Genomic DNA, 14,954 nt, shown 5'->3' on the forward strand with positions numbered 1-14,954 from the left:
GGCTCTCCTCTACTCGCATCTGTCAGACGCAAGAGAGGAAAAGCCGATCAACGGCTCTTCCTGTTTACATCGTGATCAGCCGTTATTTGACACGGCTGATCACCTGGTAAAGAGCCTCCGTTGGCTCTTTACCGAGATCGGTGTAGTAGTGTGTCAGACTGACATACTGCACCACCGATCGCCACGATTCGCGCCCCCACGGTCTTGGCTAACATTCTCCTATAGGCCGGGCGGAAAGTGGTTAAAGCCCAACTCCTGTCAAAAAAATACATTTTCCCATGCAGTGGGAGTTGTGCTCGCCCTGCATGGGTTAACTATTAGTTTTGTCCAGGGGCGACCAGAAAGCTGTATACTCACCTGATCCTCCGCTCCAGCATCAAGCAGCCCCCCCCATGAGCCATGAGCCAGTAGTGGATTGTAACTGATACTCTCACATCCAGAGCAGGTCTTTACAGGCTTGAGGACATCAAGAATAGTAGACTGCACAAGACCGCTAGACCATGGAAGGGGGATGAAGGGGAGCCGCAGGGACCGGTCCTGTGCGGGGAGGATGCTTTCTCACCACTTACCTGCAGTGTTATATTACATACCCACACAGCGAATCCAGCATTGTCCTGCTATGATCAGGTGCCACACAGCGGGTCCGGTGCAGCCATCTTAGTCCTCCTACCTCCTTCTATGTGCAAGTAGCCGGTTCTGATTTTGCTTCAGACACACACCAACCCCACCCCCCGTTCGGTGAGCCAATCTTGCAGCCTCCTGGGAGACCTGAATTAAGTATCCCAGGAGGCTGCAGGACCAGGTACACATCAGTCTGACCTAAGCCAGAATAGTAGTAGGGAAGGGGGTGGCTACAAGTTTTAGAAAGTTAAAAAAATAGGAAGAAAAAAAAAAAAACACATATCCAGTCGTCACCTTCTATGAGAGCGATCAGTAGACTCTGATAAATATGGCAGCTGAAGTTATGTGCGCATCTCAACTTCTCCTGTAAACATAAAAGCTCAGCCACTCCCTGCCGCCTTCCCAGTCTCACTATTGGTCAGTGAGGCCGTCCCTCCTATTAGAGGACCAATAGCAAGGATTGGGATACGGTCAAGGGTGGGCTCAAGCACAACGTTTACAGGAAGCGTTTGGGATTTGCATGCAACTTCAGCTGCTTATACCCCTGCCCACATCTCTGAGCAGTTTGTACATTGTAAATATGATGTAGTCAGGTCTTGGCCTCTATCCCCCCCATACAGGGCAGGGTGCCCCCATGTCCCCAGCTCAGCACACACAGGGCTACCCCTGGCTGCAGGTGACTATGGTGATCTCCTGCTCTCCTGGCCTGACACAATCCCAGGAAGTCACTCCAACATACCAGCTGTACAGAAGTCTCCCCTCCCATTCCTCCATTTACCTCACCGGTCACCCCCCGCCATTGATACCCTTCTACACCAAAATCCCCCCCAATATCTATCGAACAACCGAGAGGCACCTACCTCTCCACACTGCGCACACGTATCCCTCGCCCGGAACCTTTCTGTCTTGGCTCTGTGCGCTGCCCGGACACTTTTCTGTGAGGGACTGCCGCCAGAGTGAAGCCGCCTGGTCTGTGAAGAACGCTGGGTGTTTCCATGGTAACAGGAAGCTGGTCTTGACATTGCTAGGCGCAGTTTCAGAGAGCTCAGTGTGGTTGGGGAGCCTCTGATATGTAGCTGGGGGAGAGCTTTTCTTATAGTGAACAGTCAGAGCCCTGGTTTTATTTTCACATCCTGGCTACAGAAATCACAATGATGAGCTTATTAGTTGCTATGGGCAACCGCATTTATATCCGTTATGGCTTTGGATACATTGGTCCCATACGTGGGTGTGTGTGAGTTCTGGAATCTGACATTCACCAGACTTCAAATCAAGGTGAATCTTCCCTGGTGCATGTGCTTTCAATGATAGTGATCGATTCACTGCCAGAGGATTTTTGGTGAAAGTCACATTCATTGCTTTATAAGAACACTTTCACATTTGCGGTAATGCTTACTGCCTTCTAAAAAGTGATCTGCAGTGGATCACTTTTCATGCGGCGGTATAGGATCAGCTGGCAGACGTTCAAGAAGTGCTACTGCCACATCCTGATGTCATTTTCTTACTTTTATTTGTAATAATTGCTAAACGGCAATTTTATAGTGCAGGACCATACCACAACTGTGAGCCAAGCATTTGTCCAGGCGTTGTGGTGCCGCCCCATTGATCAACGGGCGGTGCTACCTGTCAAACACTGCAGCCCTGTGGGCAGCCATTGGGTGGTAAAACCTTGGCTCAGCTGCTTGTTTTTACCATCCCACTGGCTAGTTATATAGAAGTTCCCCTAAAGGCCTCGCTCATGTTGTATTTTATTGCCAGCTGCAGCAAGAACCCAGCAGATTCCTGCAGCTGGATTCACATGTGGTGGCAGGTAATTGCATCCACTCAGAATATATATAAAGCAATGACAGGCTGAGACAGTCCACCGGTGTTCAGATGTAATCACACATGGATCCGAGATGCTTGCATCCAGGGGCGATCATCTGTGTGCAGCTTTGACCAAAGTTAAAGTGGTGTTCTGGCTGAAATTATACTTTTTAAATAAAAATACCCCTATAATACATAAGCTTAATGTATTCTAGTAAAGTTAGTCTGTAAACTAAGGTCTGTTTTGTTAGTTTATAGCAGTAGTTTATTATTTTATAAACTTACAGCAGTCCGTGGCCATCTTAAGTGTGGGCATCTGAAGCCAGACTGTATTTCTTCCTGGATCTCATCCTTGCAGATCTCGCACATGCTCAGTGCAGCACAAGCAGTGTAATAGGTTTCAGGTCAGGTTTTCATAGCAACGGCAGTTTCAGAGGAAGTTGCCGCCCCTTCCCAGAAGGCATTGCAAACAGAAAATGATGCGATGGGCCGTGGCCAGGTAGGAGGAAGTGAAAAATGAATACAGCAGATATACAGTAGGTGCTGAGAAAAAAAATTAAGAAATATCTAATTTGTTTACAGTGCACAGTTTAGTGAGGGATGCTGAAGAGTTGTAAAAGTGGGTGGAACTCCACTTTAAGTAATGCCCTTGCTATAGGTGTAGGCCAGGGGTAGGCAACTAGTATCCCGTCAGCTGTTGTGGAACTACATTCCCCATGAGGCATTGCAAGGCTGGCAGTTACAATTACTCCCAGAGGCATGATGAGAGTTGTAGTTCTGCAACAGCTGGAGGGCCCCAGGTTGCCTACCCCTGGTGTAGGCCATTTATGTTCCTCCTGAAGTCTAACTGAAAAACTGCCAGAGATTGCATCATCCCTTCCTGCCTTGTTGCTCAGACTCTCCCTGTCAATTTAACCACTTAAGCCCCGGACCATTTGGCTGGCCAAAGACCAGAGCACATTTTGCGATTCGGCACTGCGTCGCTTTAACTGACAATATCGCGGTCGTGTGACGTGGCTCCCAAACAAAATTGACTTCCTTCTTTCCCCACAAATAGAGCTTTCTTTTGGTGGTATTTGATCACCTCTGCAGTTTTTATTTTTTGGGATATAAACAAAAAAGAGCGACAGTTTTGAAAAAAACCCATTTTTTTACTTTTTGCTATAATAAATATCCCCAAAAAATATATAAAAAAAAATTTTTTTTTACTCAGTTTAGGCCGATACATATTTTTGGTAAAAAAAATTGCAATAAGCATTTATTGATTGGTTTGCGCAAAAGTTATAGCGTCTGCAAAATAGGGGATAGTTTTAAGGCATTTTTATTAATAATTTTTTTTTTTTTTTTACTAGTAATGGCGGTGATCAGCGATTTTTATCGTGACTGCGACATTATGGCAAACACGGACAATTTTGACACATTTTTTGGGACCATTGGCATTAATACAGCGATCAGTGTGATTAAAAATGATTTGATTACTGTAAAAATGTCACTGGCAGTGAAGGGGTTAACACTAGGGGGCAGTGAAGGGGTTAATGTGTGTCCTAGTTTGTGTTCTAACTGAAGGTGGATGGGGACTGTGCAGGGAAGCTAAGAGATCGCTGTTCATACTCTGCATGAACAGACGATCTGTAAGTTTTCCCCTCAGAGAACCGGAAACTGTGTGGTTACACACACAGTTCCGGGTTCTCCGTGTGCCCCGAGCGATCGCGGGAGCCCGGTTCGATCACCACCAGGCGCTCTCATCGGCGCGCGTGCCCCCCTAGTGGCCGCAGAGCGAAGCGACGTTACGTAATGTCTGTTCGCCCAGCCATGCCATTCTGGCGCAGTACAACTGCGGTGGCTGGTCGGCATGTGGTTAAATACTCTGTTGCAGTAGCTCTGAGCTCAGCAATAAGGAATCACACGTGGGCAGAGGTTTAACCCCTTCCCACCCAGCCTATCCTAAAATGATGGCCGGCGACAGTCTTGTTACTGTATACTGGGAGGACATACTATGGGTAGAGTTGCCACCTCATCCCTTTAAACCTGAACACACATTAATTACACAGGTTCTGTGGCTGATTAAGGTGGTAATTAAACTCACTTGGTGTCTTATCTGCACTAAATTAGTCTCAGAACCTTTGTAATTCATATGTGTTTGGGTTTAAAGGGATGAGGTGGCCACCCTAGCTATGGGGCCATGCTCCAATGCCACGGGCCACGCTCCAATGTGATTCGTCACCCACTGTGACCACCGGACACAGCAGATGACTGACAAGTGTACCAACCTGCTGCCAGTACCATGTGATCGCTGTGACCAATCACAGCAGATCACATGACAATTCTACACAATAAATGGCTTTGATTCATTGTGTACTATTGTGTTGATCACTGTAATTGGTCACATTGATCACATGGTACAAACAGGGCCAATCACAGCCCAGCTGTACCAAGTGATTAGCTGTGGCTAATCACAGCTAATCACAGCAATACAGTCTGAATGAATCTATTTTATTCAGTAAAAATGGTTGTTTATATTGATATTGTGATATTCACTGTTATAAGCAATCATAGTGTGTAAAACAAATCCTGATCCATTCCCCAGAGTAGTATAGTGTTACTATGGTAATACAGTATGTAAGAAAAAGATGTAAGAAAAAATAAAAAAATGTTTAAAAAAATCTTAATACATTTTTCTTTTCATACTGTCACCAGTCAGTGTCCCTGATCACTGCCACACCAGTTATATGATGATGCTGTACTGCACTAGTGACAATATGTAAAAAAATAAAATTTTGAAAAAAGAAATTTTTTAATTTCTTAATTTTCCAAAAAATTGCTGTGACAGGAGTCACTTTGAGGGGGGGGGGGGGGCTTGTGGAACCCAGCTTCACTTGGAGAGCTCTGGAAACTCCTTGTCCAGCTCCCCCAGCTCCTCCTATGTATAAGGAACCCTGTGTCTATTAGGGGCACAGGGTGACCAAGAACCCCAGTCTGATTTGAAGACTATATGAAGCTAAAGTCCCCCTTTCGTCAGAGACCATTGCTAGATGGTTTGAGGTGGGGTGGGGGTTGCGATGTGTTTGTTAAGTGCCTGTATCCCATTGTTCTATTGTGTTTGTCTGCCTTGGGAGAAACGTATTATGGGATGTATATGTGTATGTGGATTAGCTGTGAGGAGGGAGGGGGAATTCCTCCAACAGCTCTCCCTGCTGATAGGACAGTCTACTGATGAGAAGTTTGAATACACCTGTGTGTCTATTACTGAATGTAGTCTACCCCACCCTGTGTCATTATGCAAAGGAGGGGGGATTGTCCTCTGAGTGTATATCTTTGTGTGCCTCTGTTCAAATAAACAGTTCAAGTTCCAGCTTTGCAGCCAAAAGAGTCCTGCCTAGTTCTTGGTTGTAATATGTGGCTATAATATCTAATATCTGTATTCAGACTGGAGGAAGCGGTATATGACAGAAGCACCCACGTGGAGTGTGGGACGTTCCGTTACATTGGTGGCAAGGGGATGCTTCTTGCAGTCGGGGACATCCAAACCTTCCCCTGGATCCAAGGTCTGGATAGCAGGAGAGGAGAGGTACAAATACCAGCTGCCATGGAAGAGGAATTTAGAAGGCGGTTGCGAGAGATGCAGATACAGCACAGGGGACCAATGTCACAGCAGGTCCTGCTGTGATGGTATGATTTTGTCTGCTGGGAACTCTGGAAGGAAGCACTAGCCCATGAGCAACGACACCAGGGAAAAATTCTCTCCTCCTTCCAAGAAAGGTGCTGCTTGCAGTATGAAGTGTGAATGGTTATTTTTGGGGAGACAACCGCACAAGGAATGGAAAGCTGAGTTAACCAGGCAGGTCCAGGCGCATATGCGGTTGGACGAGAGCTACAGGGCCCTCCGCTGGTATGTAGCTCAATTGTGCCCGTGGACAGCGGACGACACCCCAACAGAAGGCTTTGGCTACGGCTGCCTGGGGCTGTTATTAGAGGGGCTGTCTGAGGACCCCGACTTTGGGAGCGATTTGGAGTAGAGTTTGGAAGAAATGTTGGAATACAGAAAACGGATTCTGAATGTCTCAGAAGTTCCCTGGGAACTGGAATATTTGGAGTTTCTAGCCAATCAGAAATGGGAGTTGGAGATCGCCTACAGACGGCTGCTAGATTCTGCTCAGCAGCAGGTCTGGGCTCCCTTTGCCAGGGACTATCTAGAAGTACCAGCCGACAGTCCTGAAATCCTGGTTGAAGAGTCTGCAATGTGGCAGAGTAACAGTGTGCTTTGCACATCTCCACCCACAGCTATGGACGCAGAGGTCTTATGGCGGATGCAGCAAGTGTTGACTGACCTTGACGATCCTGTTTCTGCACAGGTTGAGCTTGAATGGAGCAATGCGTCTGTCCAGCAGCTGGGTAAAGGTACGGGAGATGAAGCAGCCGGCTCATCTTCCCATTTGCAGTTCCAGAGCTCAGAAGAAGAGGAAGCCATCCTCATTCCACAGCCACGGATCACGAAACGTATGGGTTTAATTGACTTTTCATCAGAGGATGTTATGGATTACGAATCACCTGCCAAGGTGTTGGCACTGGGCCCAAGTGCCGCCAACCCATGTCCTGGAGTTACAGAGACTAGTGATTTCATCGACTTTTCTGCTGAGGAAGAACAACCGAGTGAGCCACCAGCAGAAGAGCTGGCATCAGGGCAGAACATCACTGAGCTCTACCCAGCACCAATAGCAGCATCTGTGGAGTTACAAGAAACTTCTCCAGCTGAAGCGCTGACAACTGGACAGAGGGTCTATGACCTCTGCCCCACACCCGCGGCAGTTCTGGAGGCCCAGGGTGAATAGGTGGCAGTCGCTCCCAAGCAGCAGATCAGGATCCAGGGGGAGAAGGGATAGGAGGTTGTTGTGCTCCCTCCCCACCAGTCAGCCAGAGTGGAGGAAAATTTGGGTACAGTGTTTCATGACCGCGCAATTGTCATTCAAAATGTTACAGCTCTGAAAGCTGAAAATTGGCCTGGGCAGGAATGGGGTGAAAATGCCCCATATTGAAGTGGTTAAAGTCAGATAAAATCCAAGTAGTCACATACGGTATGGGATGGTGGGAGAGGTCCCGCATCTTTGCATGTGGTAGTCCCCTTCGAACAAATACATTATTTTATACAAAAACATATTTGGGGGGCACACCTTAAAATGCGTTTAAATTCAAGATGGTGCTGCTATAAGACCAACAAACTACAAAACAGATTACAGCGCACACATTCAACAATGACATTTATCCTGCAAGGCTAGTTAAAAACACCTGAACATATTCAAAAAAAATACGGGGGTTTGGTCACACTCTATGGTCATATAGTGCTAAGCCCACTTACTGTGTCAAAGTACCCCGATTAGTGTTTTTTTTTTTTTTTCCTACCCTAGTAATAGAATGAATGATCCTGCATTTCAACCACGGGAGCCAAACTTTTCTAGGTGGGAGAACTGAAGGGATTCCTCCTATGCACTGGTGGCCACTAATATGAGATAATGAAGAGGGAGAGGAGTACTCCAGCCCAAAAAACCTGGTCAGGGTCCACTACAATATACGAAAACATATTTGGGGGGCACACCCTAAAATGCATTTAAATTCAAGATGGTGCTGCTATAAGACCAACAAACAGTACAAAACAGGTTACAGCGTATACATTCAAGAATGACATTTATCCTGCAAGGCTAGTTAAAAACACCTGAACATATTAAAAAAAATCTGGGTACTTTGACGCAGTAAGTGGGCTTAGCACTATATGACCATATAGTGTGACCAAACCCCTGTATTTTGTAGTAGACCCTGACCAGGTTTTTTTGGGCTGGAGTACCCCTCCCCCTCCTCATTGTCTCATATTAGTGGCCACCAGTGCATAGGAGGAATCCCTTCAGTTCTCCCACATAGAGGAGTTTGGCTCCCATGGTTGAGACGCAGGATCTTTCATTCTATTACTAGGGTAGGAAAAAAAAAATACATTATTTTATGGTCACTACATAGATGACTCGGTGCTTATAGTTTCAGAAGAAGCAGATAGTCTGGAAAATGTGTTGCTTTATTTAAATGACAATGACCTTAATTTGAAGTTCACAGGACATAAGAGTCCAATTTCAATTGATTTTTTGGATGTCATCCTGAAGGGGATGGGTGATAAAATTATTACCAGCCTTTTCAGAAAATCTATAGCAGGGAATGCACTTTTACGAGCAGACTCCAACCATCCAAAACATACCCGGGGGGGATACCAGTGGGCCACTTTTTGCGTCTTAAACGAATTTGCAGTGACAACAGAAATATACACAGGAATCAAAAATTATGTTTTCTCGTTTTAAGGAAAGGGGCTATTCTGACCCCATACTAAAAAGAGCGGTTAATATCGCTAATAAAACGCCAAGAGATAAACTGTTGCAAGAAAATCCTGACAGGAAGAAGATTACCGTATATACTCGAGTATAAGTCGAATTTTTCAGCCCTTTTTTTTGGGCTGAAAGCGCCCCCTTCGACTTATACTCGAGTCCACGCCGTCTGTCTGCATGATCAGCGTGTCATGCAGGCAGATGGCTTCCGGTGTGTGATGATAGTGTTCGGAGGCTATTCCAGCTTTCAAAAGCCGCGCCTCCTGCTCCTCTGTGATAGGCTGAACAGCTGTCAGTGTACAGCCTATCACGGACATTCTCTCATCCTCGTCCGTGGTATGAGAATGAGAGAATGTCCGTGATAGGCAGTCAGCGGTCAGCCTATCACAGACGACGAGGAGGCACGGCTTTTGAACTGTGGAATGGCCGCCGAACACTATCATCACACGCCGGCCGCCATCTGAGGATGGAGATCGCCACAGGGAGGATGGAGATCGCCACAGGGAGGCTGCACAGGACACAGATAGGCTGCACATGCACACAGGACACATGGACACAGGAACACAGGACACATGTACAGGACACACATGTACAGAACACATGCACATGTACAGGACACATGCACAGGGTACAGGTAGGCTGCACAGGACACAGGGAGGCATGCAGCTGCAGATGGGCATTGTTGACCCTCTGCATTTCTCACCCTCGTCTTATACTTGGGTCAATAAGTTTTTCCCAGTTTTTTGTGGTAAATTAGGGGCCTCGACTTATACTCGGAACGACTTATACTCGAGTATATACGGTAATAGGAGAAACAGGGGCCCCAAAGGCAATTCTTTCTCTTTTTCTTCCACGCCATTTTTTTCTACTCCGTTTAGCACAGAGTTTTATAAAATTAGGAACATTGTCTCTAAACACTTACCGGTACTATTTAATGATTTATGCAAAGATTCTTGCTGATGGGGTTAAGACTGTGTCTCGTAGAGCTCCTACATTAGGAGGCACTCTATCACCGAGTTTATATACCAGTAAATGTCCTAGTAGACAGTTGCAATTTAAGGGCACATTTGGATGTGGACACAATGGTTGTCCTTGTTGTCCCCACATTCTCAGAGGAGACATGGTTCAAGCAACCACTACTAACAAACAGTCAAACATCACCACATTTGTTAATTGTAACACTAGTTATCTGGTTTACATTGTTACATGCCAATTATGCCATATACAATACGTTGGGCGTACTACACGCAGATTGCGTGATCACCTGTACGATCATCCGTACGACATTCAGAAAGGCCATGACACTAATGTAGCCAATCATTGGAATTTGGTACATTAGAAAAATACTTCAAGTTTAGTGATCTGGGTCGTCGAGAAGATATCTTTGCCAGTTAGAGAAGGGGACAAATTTAGAGTACTATGTAAAAGAGAGGTATACTGGATCTTCTTTTTAACACCAGAAAACCAGGGGGGATGAATCATGAATGGGACATTTCCCTTTTTTTATGAATAATAATGTGTGTACTTCCCAGACTCTAATATCACTGCACTGATATGTAAATATGGAGGCTTCCGATAATTTATATTAGCCGCTATGTCAGCAAGTAGATCAGTAAGAACGTATATATATATATATATATATATATATATATATATATATATATATATATATATATATATATATATATTATATATGTGTTTCTGACAGTTTTTTCTTGGTATCATCATGTCTATCTGTTTCTTTGCATTTATCTATTCTGCCCAGTTTTCATGTCATAATATGTATATTTAAAAGGTGTTCTAGATGTCCACAGGCCTTGTATTGCATACCTGTACCAAAGTGATTGGACTACAACCAAGAACATGTTGTTTAGGGCTGGAATTATGGTCTGCATATATTTATCAGGTTCTTCTGTCATGGGGTTAGGGCTCCTTCACACGGACGTGTCCGTGTACGAAGCCCGCTCTGCTCCGTCGATCCCCGCTGAGCAGGAAGATGACAGGGTGTGCAGCGACGGACCTGTCAGAGTGCCGCTCTCCCCTATGGGGGATCGGTTGACGACGGACCGTAGAGTCCGTCGTCACCCGATCCGATCCGCAGACGGATGGAAAAGTAGGTTTTTCCTCCGTCACACCTTTTTGGATCAGATCGGGTCAGATGTCAGCGGACATGTCACCGCTGACATCCGATGCTCCATAGAGGTCTATGGAGCGTCCGTTCTAAAAAACTGACAGGCGGACCTGAACGGACAGTCCGTGTGAAAGAGGCCTAAATAACAGCTTTTTATGCAGTGAATCCTGATTGCCTGCGGGAGTTTTCGAAATTGGGTTTACCTACCTGTGCATGCGCAAAAGCAACATTTATTAATATAGAAAAAATGTTTTAGTTTCTATATACATGTTTATATGAGAATTCTAATGCTAAGCACGCACAGGTTTTTCTGCCAGAAAACTCTGCAGGCATTTTATCAAAGTACATATATATATATATATATATATATATATATATATATATATATATATATATATATATATATATATATATATATATATATATATATATATATATATATATATATATATATACATCTGTTTATGGAGAGTTTTTTTTAAACAACTTTTTGTTTTTAAGAGACTCTCCAACTCTCCAAGGTGGGATGTTTTCCACCAGTCTAGGTTTCATTATGTTATGCATGCATCACCGTAAACTTGTGGTTTTTATTTTTATTCTTATGGGTCAGTTTCAGTCATCCTTTTCTTAAGAGTTAATTTTGTGTTTATGCAAAGGAGTAGTCCAGCTGACTCACCTTAATATCAATTGAGAACATGGTGGCACCTATAGTGGGTGTACACGATACTTAATTACACCAATTTACGGTCTTGCTTGCTTGCATATATATGTCTTTGTCATTCTTTTTAAATTTAGCTATGAATAAGGACCTGCTATAATGGTGTGAAACGCGTTAGTGGTTTTATCCTTGCTGTATTGATTTATCATAACAATAAATAAATCGTTTTTCATTGGAGTGCGGCCATTCGGAACTTTTTGTTCAGTTTTTGCATATGGTTGCATATTGAGCCTGGAGAGGGGAGAGATCATTAGGAAACAGACACCTGGAGCGGGTTCTCTTTGTTTTAGTCACATACAGTAACAGAGGTTCAGGACAGATATCTAACGCATTTCACGCCACAGATGGGCGCTTAATCATAGCCAATGTGAATCAGGTTGTTCCCCTGTATATATGTAGGAGTCGCCTCCCCTTCAAAGGTAATTAAATGGGAAGGGCTATCCACCTACACGGTAGGAAAACCAGTTACCAGAACATAATGCAGAACACCTGAGGCTGTACCAGTATCACTATATATCTTGGGATGACATAAAGTGAAAAAAAAACTACACAAAATAAAATCTACTCAAATACCCATTGTCTAGATTGCCAAAATCGGTACCGCCTGAGGTGATTCCACCACTAAAAAAGAGAGATTTATTTTCTCTTGAACAGAACTGTGGGAGAGAGAGTTAGGGCCAGGACACCCTTGAGTAGTTGCAACGGTAATTAGCAGACTCAGAGACTTCTTTAGGTAGACAGCCATGCAGGGAAAGGCACCCAACCGGACACCACATCTGCATGTGTAGGAGCGCTGTCTCATATGGCACAGTCTTGTACCAGTTTCTAACACAAGTTGTAACAAACTTCTCTACTTCCTCTACAATCACTTCTTGTAGATCTTCACTCCACTGAGCTCCCAGTCTCTCACTAGACTTGCTGATCCACTGCTACTGGATCTCCTGAGCTCTTCCAACCTTCTCACTGAGTAGCTTTCTCAAGGGTCACCCCCACTTTCCTGCTGGGTCCCTACCTTGACACTCACAGATGCTCCTCAAGCGTCACCCCACTGGCCTGCTCAGTCCCTGGCTTGGCACATAAGGCTGCTCTGCAAGCGGCACCTCCACTGGCTGGGTCCCTGGCTTGACACCTGCTGAAGTTTCCCAATTCTTCACCTTCCTCGGTTGGTGAGAATTCTGCTCTGGTACTTGCTTCAGCTACTCACTGTACTCCCTGGTAATAAGGTGGTTGGTCCCTTAGTGGCAACAGCTTCCCCTCTACCTCCGACCACGACAGGTTCTCCGGCCGGCAGAACCGTCACTTATGGTTGGATTGCAAGCTGCAATCCCAACCCTACGCTGCTCTCTTGCTTCTGGATAGGCCCTCAGACAGCCTAGCGGCCAGATGTCCCTGGGATAGGCCTCAAGCTCCGGCCTAGCAGCCCGGGGCAGCACAACACACATCCACCCAGACAGCCGTCTATGTGGCACAGAACCCCGATCACATGACCTCACCCAAATAAATAGGCTCTCCCAGCAGGGCAAGGGACCCAAGAAGATCCCTGCCCATTAGCTGAGACACCCTGTCTATTCCTAATCTGTCCTTGCAATGCCCTTGTCTTATCTAATGCCACCAGATACCCGGCCATCTAGTGACAGTAGAGGGAAGTGCAGCAATTCCAGAATTAGGACGGAATCAATTGATCTCCTATCAATTGGCCAAGGCAACTATACCTGGCAGGTAAATTTACCAGCAACCCTGCCTAACCATCAGGGTGCTACATTTATTTAATAAAAACATGTGCAGCAAACACAAAAAACTCACTCAAAAATGCACACAATCATAAAACATTGAAGTATAGTAAAAGACTCCCCATAAATTAAACTGTTGTGTTTCAAAGGATGCAAGAAATATATTTTGTAACTTATATAGAATGAAAACACCGGAGTAAAATAAAAATAACAATGATATTATTGAATTAACAAAAAACATTGTGTAAAACATTATGTCACAAAAAAACATAACCTCCGGCGGAGCATTTCTTCAGTGTTACATGAAAAGATATAATAAAATATTTACAAAAATGTTAGGTATGTACTCACTTTTGTGAGATACTGTACTTATAACTGACTTTCAATTAATGTAATCTTACCAACCATTTACAAATTATTATACCGATCAATAGTTCAGCCATTAAAACTCGAACTAGAAGTGTACCACTTAACAACTATCCCATAACATTACAAGGGACCATTCCACATAACACAGGACAGCGAAAAAAAGGGGTAGGGGTTATTTTTCAGCTGCTGTCGTCTTTCTGATAACCGTTGTAAATTTTTTTCCTTCTCATAGGTTCTTCTAGTCACATGACCACCGTGGAATTTCAGAAGATTTGAATAAAGTTTTTTAAAGGTAAGTAACCAACCAATCATTTTAATATTATATTAACTGTCTCTTTGTGTCATTCCTGGTCCCATATGCAGGTGTCGCTATTTAGCTTTTTCCCAGGATCGATCACACAGCTGGAGAGACACTACTGGAGCAAGAAATAAGATAAGGATTACACTTTATTCATGCACCACCACACTTAACAAACATTTACCCTTGGGCGGATCTGCCTGCTCAGGTCAGTGTCAGGACAGGTCACTTTGCAGAGCGGACGCGGACACAGCCCGCTCTTCTTTATGGGGCAGTCATCCGATCTGATCCGCTAGACGGATGGGGAATGGATCCCCATCTGCGGGTGTCAGCGAACACATGAAAAAAATGAGGCTCAAACAACAGGTTTTACCACGATCACAAGTCTAACTGACCCCCTAAGTACAAGCAGAGCAGGGACGGATCCAGGGGGGGGGGCAACAGGGCAATTGCCCCCCCTGAAATAGTAGCACTGACATGTCAGTGAAGCCAGTGCCAATGCGGCTGCCGCTGCCTCTACCCGAGTCTCTCTCTCACATCAGCCGATCAGCGGCGCCGAGAGAGAGACTCGCACTGACATGGCAGGATACCTGGAGGAGGAGGAGGTGGGTGGAGCCTCTTCCCTGCACTCGTTGCTAACGCCAGGGCCGCCTGGCGTCTAGCAACGAGTGACGTCAGTGAGTCACGTCAGACTCAGACTCGAGTCTGAAAGCCGACGTGACTGTGACAGGTCAGACGGAGCTGTTGCCTGCTGGAGCCTCAAAACAGTCGGCGTGTAAGTGTGTGCTCGTACAGTCACACTGAGCGGGGGGGATGGATGGGAAGCTGCCAGCTGGGTGGCTCGGTGGGGGGGGAGGGATGGACGGGAAGCTGCCAGCTGGGAGGCTCGGTGGGTGGACTGGCCAATCAGTGGGTGGCGGAG

General features: G+C 45.3%; 1 protein-coding gene across 2 annotated transcripts in view; it reads right to left on the reverse strand.

Annotated features, from left to right (window-relative positions):
* EXD3 (exonuclease 3'-5' domain containing 3) overlaps nucleotides 1-1,604 on the reverse strand; it is a 491,324-nt gene extending 489,720 nt beyond the window's left edge. For both annotated transcript variants that reach the window (XM_073599974.1, XM_073599975.1), the window contains exon 1: nucleotides 1,482-1,604. The gene's annotated coding sequence lies outside the window, so the exon portion shown is untranslated. The remainder of the gene's footprint in view (nucleotides 1-1,481) is intronic.
* Nucleotides 1,605-14,954: the final 13,350 nt, after the last annotated feature.

This window comes from Aquarana catesbeiana, linkage group LG09, assembly GCF_042186555.1.
Source record: "Aquarana catesbeiana isolate 2022-GZ linkage group LG09, ASM4218655v1, whole genome shotgun sequence".
NCBI classification, from domain to species: domain Eukaryota; kingdom Metazoa; phylum Chordata; class Amphibia; order Anura; family Ranidae; genus Aquarana; species Aquarana catesbeiana.